We start from the raw sequence: 12,508 nt of genomic DNA, 5'->3' as shown, positions 1-12,508 counted from the left end.
TGGGGTGGGGGGGGGGTGCGCAGGGCTGCTGCCAACGTGTTGCTGCGGGTGTGAGCGCTGGCAGCGAAGTTGGTGATGGAGCAGGGGATGTGGGAAATCGAGCCTGGAAAACAAGACAGCCTGGCCTGGGCCGGGAGGGGCTGGGAAGCTGGGGGGAAGGTGGCCCCGGCGTGTCTTTTTTTGGGCAGTAGCCGAGAAAAATTTGATTACGGGGAGGTGGGGGGATGGAGAGGACGGAAGGAGCAGAGGGTAAACAATAAGATCTATTCAAAGAATATGGCACAAAGCAGCCTATCGAGCCCGGGCTGCTTCCAGCTCTGCATTGTTGTAACAGCTGTCTTCCCCGAGTGGGGGAGGAGGTTGGTATCAGGAGTGAGAGCAGCAGGGTTTACTTTTCATCACTGTAAGAGCCTGTTGTGGAGGATGAAAATACCTGCCCGTTCCTTCTCTCGACCGCCTGGCTCGTGTTGTGTGCGAGGACAACATGGGAGGAAAAGAGCCTGGAATGGTAAAGATGTGGCTGTGTGTGTGTGTGTGTGTCCCCCTCACAGAGAGGGGACGGGAAGGCTGTCAAGCAAAAATAGTGGTTAACAGTAAACTGAAGAGTGTCTGGTTCCACAGAGAACAGCGCGGAATTCCCCAGGAAACTGGCCCTGCAGTTGAGAAAGGTGCATAAAATAATGGTTTTGTAATATTGCACATGAAATTGTTTTCTTCCTGTATGAAATCTGTATCAGCCGCTGTAAATAAGTAGCAGCTTATCTGTTCAGAATGGTTTCAGGTTAAACTGTGTTATAACATTCATGTTTCTGTAGCATCCAAACGATAAAAACATTGCACTAAACCTGGGAACTCAGAAGGCTGCATGCGTAACGTGTTTTATCTGGGGTTATTGTTTTTACTGTTCTAGTCTGTTCTTGGCTGCACAGATTTTTTTTATTTTTTTTCTGAGAGGTGTTTTTTTTTTTTATTGCTGCAGAGCGGCTGGTTACAGAGCAGAGTAGAGAATAAAAACATGTTGGTAGCAGTCTTCTGTGGGGAAACATCTTATACGGCAACGACCTTTTCTGCTTGCTTAGCCTTTGTCTTGAAGTACTAGAGTTCATTCCAGTATTGGGAGAGCTTTTCATCAGGGTTGTACCAAAACAAGATTAACCCAATTCATTGGGGAAGAAGAGTGGGGAAGAGCTTTGGTTTGCTTGTTTTGGGTGGGGCTTTTTTGCTGGAATTGTATGTTGTTTTCTTCCTATAGTAAAAAATGGACAAGTTGAAAATAAGCAAAATATTCAAAGAGTATTTGAGTTCTAAATTAATCTTTATTTTTTTTTACTCTATATTTGTACAGGAAGAGTCAGTGTATTATAGAAAGGCTTACTTTGAGCTACAGGAAGTGCCTTTAAACATTATTCCGTTTCTTGGCTATGTTTTGGTGAGTGAATCGAGGGCATGGTTTTATTAGCCCTAGCATTGATTATCTCTGACCCACTCACCTATATATCCTGGAAGGGACGAGTTTAGAACTCTTTTGCTTTAAATACATGGGTTTCTAGTGAGGATGTTTTGGTCTGAAAAGCTTCTAAACTCTTAAGGTGTTCACACTTGCAAATAGATTTATTTTTCAGAGGGGAAGTATGCATAGAAATTTAGCCGTGCTATCTAGAAAACGGTTTGTAATGTTTCTGCTTTAAAAGTAAAAGTCCTATTCACTGACAAGAGCGTGCCTTTTAGTGTAATAGTTCATATGTAATGTAACATAAGGACAATTATGCAAAAATGTGTTGAGACTGGAAGCTGCTATTCAAAGTTGTTGAATATTGTAAGATCAACGAAGACAGCACGGGGTTGAATGCTTGGTGATTAGTACTCCTCCTACATAGCCCTGTGCGTTACCTCTGGATTAGACGCAGAGCTGACTGCCGTGGTAGTTTCCCTGACTGAGGAGTGGTAAGTAGGGCCTTTGAATGTCTGGAGTCTTATCTTGGGGTAAAAATAGCTTGATGCAGAGTTCTGACTAATGTGTATTGTGTCTGTTTCAGACTTCAAATAACGAGTGAGTTATTGAGGGGGAGTTTGATTTGGGTTTTCAGACTTAAGTTTATTGTCTTTCGTTAAGCCACGTAAACAGATTCCTGAACTATTGTTGTTGGGTAATTTTAAAATCCACTCTAGATTGGATTTAATAATCATTTCTTCTTACTGTAGTAATAAAATATGGTAATGGAATATGGGCTAAGCTTCTTAAATTTGACTTGCATATGGGTTTCTGGTACGTATGTGTAGCCAGCTGTCTGTTCCAGTAAGAATGGAACTCTTTTCTTTCAAATGAAAGAATGAACTCTGGCATGCCCAGCCAAAAGAGCATATTCTAAGTAAGTCCCTTTATAGGAGGTGTGGCCACCGCAGAGAAAATAACCACTTACTGTAGCAAAGCAAACAAAAAGGGAAAACATTACCCAGATTGACTCCTAATTTTCTGTGGTGTTGGTTTAATATGGAACATGCCCTGACAGATCGCAATCCTGGCATATATTTGGGGTTTCTCTGCTTCCTGTTGTACCTAATACATGATGCCTGATGAACTACAACTAAATAATAGCAAAGAGGAGGGGATGTCATCTCCTGATGCTTTTGATTGACTGGTACTCTACTCTTTGAGGGCTTTTTTACCTTCCGAAGGCTCTAGTTCTCATCACTCCTTTAATCTGTCTCATCCACCTTCTTCTGGCCCGGGATGTCATCTGGAGACCAGGTGTCTTAGGCTCGCTTTCACTTACTCGCTTCTCTCACTAACTCATCATCAAAAAATAAACAACGCCTTCTAGGACAGAGTGCTCCTCTGAGCTTTCTGGTTTTCGAAGTGGATGTGGTCAGGCGGCACCGCTCTGAGATGGTTAGCACTCGCATAGATGCGTGTACAGAGCTGAAAGAGGTGATCCGGCACAAAACTGCCTGCCTATGATCAGGAGCAGCGTTTTATATGAAACAGTGGCTTCTTTGGTGTTAGACCAGCCCTGGGTTGCAGACATCTTCAGCATGAACAGACTCTTGGCTTTTAAGCTTTCCCCGTGCAGGGATCTCTTGCTCTGCAGTGTCTTGTGTTCCGTTGAGCCACGTTGTCAGGCTTAAATAATTATAGTTGCTTTTTTTCCAGACTGTGAGCAATACATGTAGTTTCCTCTACATCCTTAAACAAAAACAACAACACAAAAAAAAGCACCATCCTTTCTAGCTTCCTCAGGGAGTCTTCAAAACCTCCAATTAGCAGGAGGTGATTCTGGCTGTAAAGCATTTCTTTATGGGGCAGTTTGTCCTATTTTAAAAAAATTTTTAAAAGTGTGAACACCAGGGATGTATCTGAGGAACGAACATGTGTACAAGCCTTGCGACCACCTTCAGTCAGACAAATGTATTAATCCAGTGCATTTCAGAGCATTTCTCTCATCCTAGGTTATGGGATCCTCAATGTGAGGGATTTCTAACTCTTCTGAACTGTGCTAGTGGCTTGCGTAGTTCCTAGGTCTTGCTTGAATTTAGATCTGCCATGAAATGAGGTAAGCTGAAAGCAGAATGAGAAACTTGAAATGCTTCAAAATTGAGTTGCCTTCTAATAATTAATCCTGTCTGCGTTCAGAAAGATGAATTGAATAATCTCAATTACCCTAATCCCATTTTTGAATCTGCTGGGCTCCTGGCCTTTAAATGCTGTTTCCATATTTCAGGGTTGCTTGGCTTCACGGTTTAGAGCTGATCCTTTTGGGTTTGTCTTTGTTCCCTTTGCTGGGCTGCTCCTGTGCTTCGTTCTACCCTTCTGGTTAGGGCTTTGTTATTTCAAGCAATGGAGGTTGTGTAAACAGGCAGACACAAACAAAGCGGGCAGGGAGTATCTATAACTCTTTGCATCCCACAGTGTCTCTCCTTGCTGTTTTCTAGCAGAAACTTGCAAAAACTGACATTATGCTTACCATGGTGTTTCATTTTATATGGCAAGAGAAACTGTTGCTGATATAATGCAGTGAAGACATGAGGTAGTGCAGTTGAAACGAAATGGTTTTGTTTTGGCAGATATCTAATAATGTGGCTCATAAGTAATGAGAAACACTGTCAGAATAAAAAATACAGGTTTGGGGGGGTGTCAAAGCTGATGGCCTTTCCATACTCCTGTTCACTCCCCCTACCTCAGTTTATTTTTTTTATTTTGGCGTTACCTCATGCCACACTTACGTGTAATACTTTTTAAGCCAGCACTTCTTTTTTGGCAGATGAATAATAAAATGTTACTTTATTGTGTACAAAGTGGTTGTTTAAACATTAAGATAGTGAGAGATGTAAACCATAACTTGTTTCACACCCCCACTGTGCTGGTCCTGTGGCTGTGCTCTGTACTCTAGTAGAGAAAAGGAAGAATTCAGCAAGCTGTGGAAGCAAAAGTCAAATTAGTTGTGCAAAAGATACTTGACCCAGGCTACAGGGAGACTGAGAAGGATTAAATAGGAAGGCGGCTTTTTGTTGGAGGAGGGGGCAATGGGGGGAAACCTTAGTTGCTCTGAATTTCTCCTTCGCAATCTACATGCCATATATTGCCATACAGGTGCCGTATAGGCTTGTTGCCAAAAGCCAAAGAAAGCATAATGTAGGGGAAGCAGTTAATTATAAAATTGACCGATAAAGAAAAGGTATTTCAGAAACCAGTTCTGATTACTTTTCTTTTGCATCTTTTTATTAAATTAGCGCTGGGGGAGGTTTCAGTCTCCCAGCTCTTTCACCTTGTAGCCTTTGTACTAGGCAGCCACAAGCACATCCCTGCCATAATTAGGTAGAGCAACAGCTTTACAAGCGTTGGATTATGTGTGTGCTTTGACCTTAGCCCGTGTCACCTGAGAGACCAAGCTTGTGTCACAAATTTTTTTTCCCCAATTGAGATTCTCTTCCTCCTTCTTCCTCTGCAAAGAATTGTGCTTGCGAGTTAGGTAACAGTGGAAATGTTGGCCCTGGCAACAGTAATTTCAGCAGGAAATAAAAGCAGAAATGCCGGAAAACCTGTATTTTCTCCCCCGTCTCTTGCTGATATTTGTGCAGTAAAGAATGCTAGGGCAGCACCCGATAAGGACTCGTCGCTCACTTGGCCTGAGCTGGGTGAAGAGCAGGGCGTTGTGTTGGGGTTGGTTTGTGTACGGCACTGGTGAGGGCTTTCCTTCCAGATTACTGAGGTGCGTGCCGCCTTGGTGCTGAAACAGGGGTTCCCCAAGGTGGTTTCACTTGGGAGCTGCAGATCGGAGCAGCTGCTGCAGATGATGGCTCAGGGACCGTGTGTGTTCCCAAGGAGAGGTCCTGGACTGCTTGGGCTGTGTCTGTCTTGCATCGTAGCTTGCATAACAGGAAAGGGAGTTAGAGAGCCTGTATGCACGGGTATGTCTCATTTTATTTTAGATACCATTGTTAATTGGGGCCTGGGATAGATCAGGTAATTATTGTTTTCGTGTTGGATTACCTTGCTGTGTACTTCATTTGACTCATACCATTATGAAAGTCAACCCAATGAATGTGTTAGCCTTACTGATATGGTATGAAATGTTTTAACTGCACAGCTGTGCGGAGGGGCCCGAGTCTTTGTGTGGCTGGGGGTTGTATGTACCTGGCTGATCTGTCAGTTTTGCTTTCAGATTGACCATCCTTTTGCGTGTGGTAAACTCGCCCAATGCCCTTCACACCTCATCTCAGGTAGGGGTTTTTTGAGACACCATCATTTGACTTAATTTCCAAGTATATTTGCCTAATACTACCATCATGATCTTTTAGGTAATAGCTGAATACAAACCCAATAGCGAAGAAAGCTCATTACCAGTAATGTAGAACTGTAGGCTTTGGAGAGGGGCAGAACTATAAGAAATTTGTTTATCAAAGAAGCCTATTTGAATTGTGATGAGCCTTGGTACATACTTGGAGAGCTAGAGGAGTCTCAGTTTTGGCCTGAAAATATTGAAGCATGTCTCCATTTTTTGTTGTTGGGTTTTTTTTAATCCATTCAGAGGGTATTTGTAGTAAACAGCTACCCTGCTAAAATGAGCTTCTAAAGAGAAAAAAATAAATAGTGATAGTGGGTGTTTTATAGCACAGTCCATGGCCATAGGCTGCGTCCCTGTGAAGTCAGGAAGTCTTTGTCTTATTTATACTCTCCTTCTTTGTTGGTCTTGGATGTTGTTTTTATGGGCAACAGTGTATATTTAAAACTCTGAAGGGTGTGTGTGAGAAAGTAGCATAATTTTAAATCAAATATCTGTAATAGGTCATAAAATACTCAGATGACCACTCGTAGGATGCTGAGGTTTTTAATGGAGCTAAAAAAAGTAGGTGCCCAAAACCAGCTTTGATGACCGCTTATGTGGTATTTTTGCTTCTCGCTGCTTGCCCTGTCTATTTAACGTATAATGCCAACTAACTTTGACCTCTGCTGTTCTGGGACGTGTGAGCTCTCACTGACGTTTTCAGAGAGTGTTTTTCATTCAGCACCAGATACAACTTCTGGTAAAGACAAAGCCGATTAACTGCAAGCTTCTGCCTCCCCAATCTGTCACCAGGCTGCTTCAGGTTCTGCCCTGCGTCCCTGCCAGGACTGCCCAGTGGAAACTACTCAGATGTGTATCTCCTGCAGCCTGTGTCAGCTGGGAGAAGTCGGGTAACTAAAACACTGAGAATGGTAGTGCTGGTGGTGTCTTGTAAATTGCAATTTAAAAATGAACACAGTGAGCTTTTAGGTGTAGTTGTGGGATGCTTTGTTTGTGGAAAACTGTCTCAGAGCCAAGACCAGGATAGAAGAACAAAAAATGTATGAACGTGCCCTTTTGGTATCTGACACAGTTTCTAGTTTTTTTTTAAAATAGGATATAGCACGTGTGGTACTTCCAGTTGAAATGGTATTTCTTAAATCAGAAGTAGTCTTCTAGTATCTTACCTGCACACCTGACTTTGAAGTTTTACTCTTTGAATGCAACAACATGACCTTCTATATTTGCACATAAATCACCTGATGAATTTCTTCTCTGTAGCAGTTTCTGTGTTACACTGCTACGTCAGAGGTGTGTGCAGCAGGCTATTCTTTATCATGGGCTTGATTTCTATAGGGCTTTACTAATTTTTTGTTCAGCCTCGTGCTTTTAGTGTTGCTGATTCAAAAAAAAGAGGGGGGAAAAAAAAAAGGCTATTTATTCTGTTTGTTACTGAATGCAGAATAATCAGGCTGCGCAGAAAGATAGCTCATCCATACCCCAGCTATTTATCGCCAGCAGAAATTTAAGCTTTTCCAAAGCAACGACAAGCAGATGAGGAAGAAGTGATGTGACGGTGTATGTTGAGTAAATTGCCTGTTGAGCTATTTTTAGGAATATTAAGCCTATAATAAGCCTTTTCTTTTTGGCCAGGGTCTATTTTGTCTCAGTTTTGTACTGCTTAGTCACGATTTTGTTTGAGCGGAGCCCTGGTTGTGAGCCAGGCTGGGCGGGCATGCCTGTAGCATGGTGCGTGGCAGGAGGGCAGCTGGTTGCTTCACCTTCCCTGGTTCTGCTGACACAAATGCTCCGGCGTTCTCCTGCAGCATCACGACTGCTAATGATGGAGCTTGTCATAGCAGTGGCTTTATTCGACAGCCAGCCATTTTCCTTGGAGACTTAACACAGATTAAACTGGATGGGTTTTTAAAAAAAAAAAAGTGTTCCTGTGTAACTAAAGGCTAGAAGGAAAATTCACCCAGTCTGAACTGCTTGTGGATGTAAACAACTTTATGCTTTGTATCGTGTCCTCCGAAGAGTCTTGCATTTCACTGTCACTTCTGTGTGACATCTTTGCAGTGTAATTTTTTTCTTTGCCTCCAGTAAGGCAGCTCAGCCTGCTTAAACTCCTGCTTCCCTTAAATCTTGTACTGGGGAAGAAGCACTTCTGAACGCATACTCAATGCATGTTGGTTATGTTTCTGTTATTTAAGCCCTGTAACAGTGGTAGAATTTTTTTCCAAAATGAACAGAACTAGAGGCGAGGTGTTAGTATATATTGACAGTTTGTAAGAAGTCACTGCAAAGCTTCACTGAGCTTTTCCAAAGGAAATAGAGAATGAATTTCACATTTTTCTTGGTTTGTGTTTTATGCTCAGCTTTTTTTACTAGATTGGAGTTGTGTGCTATGAGCTAGGTTTGGCGTGTGTCTTGTCTTGTTTCAATGACTCTGTGCTTCTTCTGGCTTGTTCATCTCCTGCATATGAACCATAGCAGATAAAAGTGATATAAATACTACCAGTAATACTAGATTTTTGGATGTGAGCCAGCAGCTGTATAGCTGAAGAACACCTCACAGGGCATCTCTGACTTGTCAGGATTTAAACTCTTTGAATGAATTTGCACAGATGTTTCATTTCTTTCACTTCAGAACAGCAAAAGACTCTCTTATAGCTCTGAAGTTTAATCTCCAAAGTGTCTCGATGATACAGATGGGTGGGGATGTAAACTGACAAAATATGCCAGCTACATATGTAATCCCTGATTTATGATGGCAACTGTTGATTCCCCACCTTTCCTAGTTTAAAAACAGTTTCCAGAATGCATTATTTACTCTCTAATAATTGTAGTCTGTTTTCTGTCTTGGTTTTAATTGCTTTATTTCCTGTGGTTATAAGCAGTTATGGAGGGTCTGGCCAGCATTTGCTTGTGAAGCAAGGATAGTAGGCTCTAGGTCTGAACAGCAGCTAAAATTTCATCCTTAGCACATGGTTACCTTTTTCTTTTGTGTTTGTAAGGCTGCTGTAAGAAGTTTGTCTTGCACCATTTCTGTTACACAAGTAAACAAGTTGCAGTATTTTAAAATTATAATATTTACTAATATTTCATAGATTTTTAAGAAGGTATGCTTTTATCTGTGTTGTTTATTTTGCATGAAGTTTGCTTAATAATAGAGATGTGAAACACTGTATTAGTTGTGTTTGTACTTATTTGAGAAATTTATAGTTTTCATTTCCTGCTGCCCACCTGCATGGATGTGTCTCTGTTGTTTGGTTTTTGTACTGAAAATGGATGTCCATCTTCTTTCTTTCCCGCTCTCTGAATCAACCTGATTGTGTTCTCAGCCTGGCAGTGTGCACTGCGTTTTCTTCTTGGGCAGTTTCAGATTTTTGGTCTGCGTTCTCAAGGGGCTGGGTGTGCCAGACCCCACGTTATTTTTCACTTGAGTGAACATTAAGGTGGATAACTGGGGGTCTCCGGTGTAATGACTGACTCCAGTGCCTTTGCGAGCCTTGTAGCCACTGATTCCGTAAAGCTCCAAATAAGCTTCATCCTTTTTTCTCCACTGAGCTTTCAATTTTCCACTTTAGGAGAAAAGTGTTTGAGTTCAAAGTCCGCATCTAGGCTAACACTATGTGCTCTGTTGTTGGCTTTGGCACTGATGCTTCTAAAGTTAAGCCTTGTGTGATTTTTTTTTTTTATATATATTTTTAAGATCAACCATCCCCCTCCCCGTGCTGATGCCAGATGCAGTCTCGGTTGAAAACCAGCTGTGTTTGTCGGCAGTGCAGTAAATACTTGCACCCTAGCTGATGTATGCAACAGCTGTATTACATTGCTGGCTTGCCGCTGTTTAGCTTGCATCAAGTACAAACATGGACAGTTACTTGATATCCTGTTAATGTTGATGGTAGCATGTTTCTTGTCCAGCTGAACATACTATACTATTAACTTAAGTCCTTCAGTACTTTTCAGGACGATACAGGTCTTGAATACCACTGCCTCGGTGCATGACCATGTTTGTGTCTGGGTAAAAGAGCATGGAGAGGGATGGTGCTCCTTTCCTCCTCGGTACCCATAGCAATATAAGTTCTTATGCAGCAACAAGCTCTGCAGACAGTCAGATTGAAAATGGATGAGTCCTTGTGATCAACCTGGAAGCTTTATGCCAGTAAATTCCCTCACATTTGTTGATAAAGTAGGATTTTGGTGGCACAGGGACATCGCACTGTATGTTGGTCGTTCAGGTTCTGAAGTTCCAGCATCGGAGCTGCTTAGAGTATGTGAGTGTTTGTATATCTTAGAGATGTGCCTTAATTGTAGACCACCCGTGTTACACTGCAGATCAACTGTCCTTTTGCTACTCCTTATCTCTAGTGGGCAAAATTCTGTGGAACAAAGTGTTGGGAAAATTGATGGTGTTTTTCATTGTCTGCTGTCGTATAGGCAAGGCAGTCTGGTATGTCTTCATGTCTAAACTGCACTTTATTGAAAAAAAAATCCCTGCTGCTGTTCTAGTGGAAAGTCTTTTTGGTATGTCAGACGAGTGAACTGTTGTTCTCTTAAAAATGCAGCCAGGAATTTAAGAATTGCTTACAAAGAGTAGTTTTGAGCATTTAGGGTAATATAAAATAAATGTGCTTTGTGTTCTGTACCTTAATACTCCTAATTACTTCCAGTAAACTGTAAATGTTGAAATAAGTGTCTAAATGAGTTCTCAAGTGTATTTTTCCAAACACAAAAAAGTGAAAAACAAAACTTTTGTTCCCCATAGGAACACCCCTCCAGCCCTTCCCCAACAATAAAATCAAAACCATTGCCAGATGTGACATTTACAGGAGAACATTGCCCCCTCCCTCTGCCAGCCCAGACCACAGAAGAGCTCTGCAGCCAAGAGCTTGCTCAGAGCCGGGGTCCGTAGCAGCTCATGTGGAGTTTTTCCGGCTTTCTGTAAGCTGGGAAAGACAGCTTTGTGCCAATGTGTGTTTGGAGACTTTCCGTGGAACTGGGAGTACAGGGAGCGTAACTGTTCTGGAAGCAAAGATTTAAATTTTGCAGAAACTGTTGAATAAACACTCTTTACACTGGAGAAGCTTTTTACTTGCTGCTGTGGAGTAAATCAATTAACCTGATACTGAGACCTCCATATAAATACAGCAACTTTTTCTTAGATGGAAACTTCTAAAATATAGCAAAATAAGGTATATTGAGTGTGGATTTCCTGAGAAGAGCTGTAGGTGTTGGCTGTACCACCTTCTGTATTAGCATGTGGCAGTGACGCACATTTGTGTCATGTAATAGGGAGAAGTTGCACAGTCTGTCCATGAACAAAGCAGCTGAATCAGTCCAGCATGTGGACACCTCATTTACATGCTGAATATTGACCATATCTGTTCACCCTGGGCAGGATGGATAGTGTAGCACCAGACCTGAAGGAGGGAACCAAGACGAGTCTCCATGCTATATGGCTTTTGAAGCCTGGTCCATGACAATGCAAGGCTTGCTCAAAGGCTAAATGGGTGGCTGCAATAATGACACAATGCTCTACTTTGTATTTTAACTCAAATCATGCATGCCTGCTAAGAGTTGCTTCACTTACAGAGCTTGCATCAGCTGTTGTTCATGTCCCTCTTTGCATGTGTGATGAGTACAGTACATAGTAGGTGTTTCTTGTGCAGGGACACTCATAATTATACGCTGTCATCCATTGCACACTGAGCTACGAAGTGCTGTCATCTGGATCCTGTGTTGATGTCATACAGATGACCCAGTTTGGATTGCTGTGCCCTGTAATGAATGGCTGACACGACCAATGCCTGAATAGCAACTCTGTCTTCTACACTGTTAGCAGTGCCTCACAGCAGATAAATCTGTTTATTAGCCCTGCACAGAGCACTTGCAGACTGCTGTGGGACTGGGCAACCAGATGAATTGAACCAGTTTGCAAAACTTTTAATATTCTGAAAGGCAAGGGAAGAGTTATTGAAACAAATGGACAATTACATGTTGCGCTAAGTGACTTCAGTATAAGGCTGCAAGAACTGTATCTTTTATCGCTTTTGTCCATTTGTTTTCATAAATTTGCTTGATTTGAATGCTTCTGGGTGACAGTGCTCTGGAGGGCAGCACAGCAGTGCCCATAAATGCGCCCTGGGAAGTACGAGTTTTCAGTCTGTTGGGTTGTAATCTCCAGGCTTTCAGTTAGTGTGGGAGAGTGCAGGAAAGAGTGCTTGAATTCAGGGGACAACTAGTGAGTTCCTGTGGATGACTGAAGGTTGGATGATCCTTGTTTTAGCTGCTAGCTTCTTGGGCCATCTACTCTTAAAAAAACCATGGCAAAACAGGCCCCTCTGGGTGCACCTGTCAAATGCTGAATGCACTGGACTACTCTAAACTGGGAGCCAAGTAGTTACAATTCTCCTTTTATTGAATAGTAAATGGTGTATTAACATTTTAATTGGTTTGTGAGATAAAGGATTGATTTATGGATTAAGCCCCCAGTTTTGTCATTTCTTTGGGCTTGCAAAGTTGGTTACTGACCGCTGGCGTTGCAATTAGATGGATCCTGTTTATTCTCCCTTTTGAGCCCCTGTTGGAATAGGGACAGTATTTCCATGGCAGTGCTGTTGAAGTGTGTATATGCAAAATATCTCATGGATTGTAAAATGCCTTTCTGTGTGAAGTATAAAACTGCTAGCAGACATATGCCCTGGAAAACTCTGCAGGTTCTGCCCATTTTCTAGCTT

Source organism: Haliaeetus leucocephalus, unplaced genomic scaffold, assembly GCF_000737465.1.
Source record: "Haliaeetus leucocephalus isolate CR32 unplaced genomic scaffold, Haliaeetus_leucocephalus-4.0 Scaffold110, whole genome shotgun sequence".
Taxonomy (NCBI): domain Eukaryota; kingdom Metazoa; phylum Chordata; class Aves; order Accipitriformes; family Accipitridae; genus Haliaeetus; species Haliaeetus leucocephalus.
Note: the sequence above shows the minus strand (reverse complement) of the source record.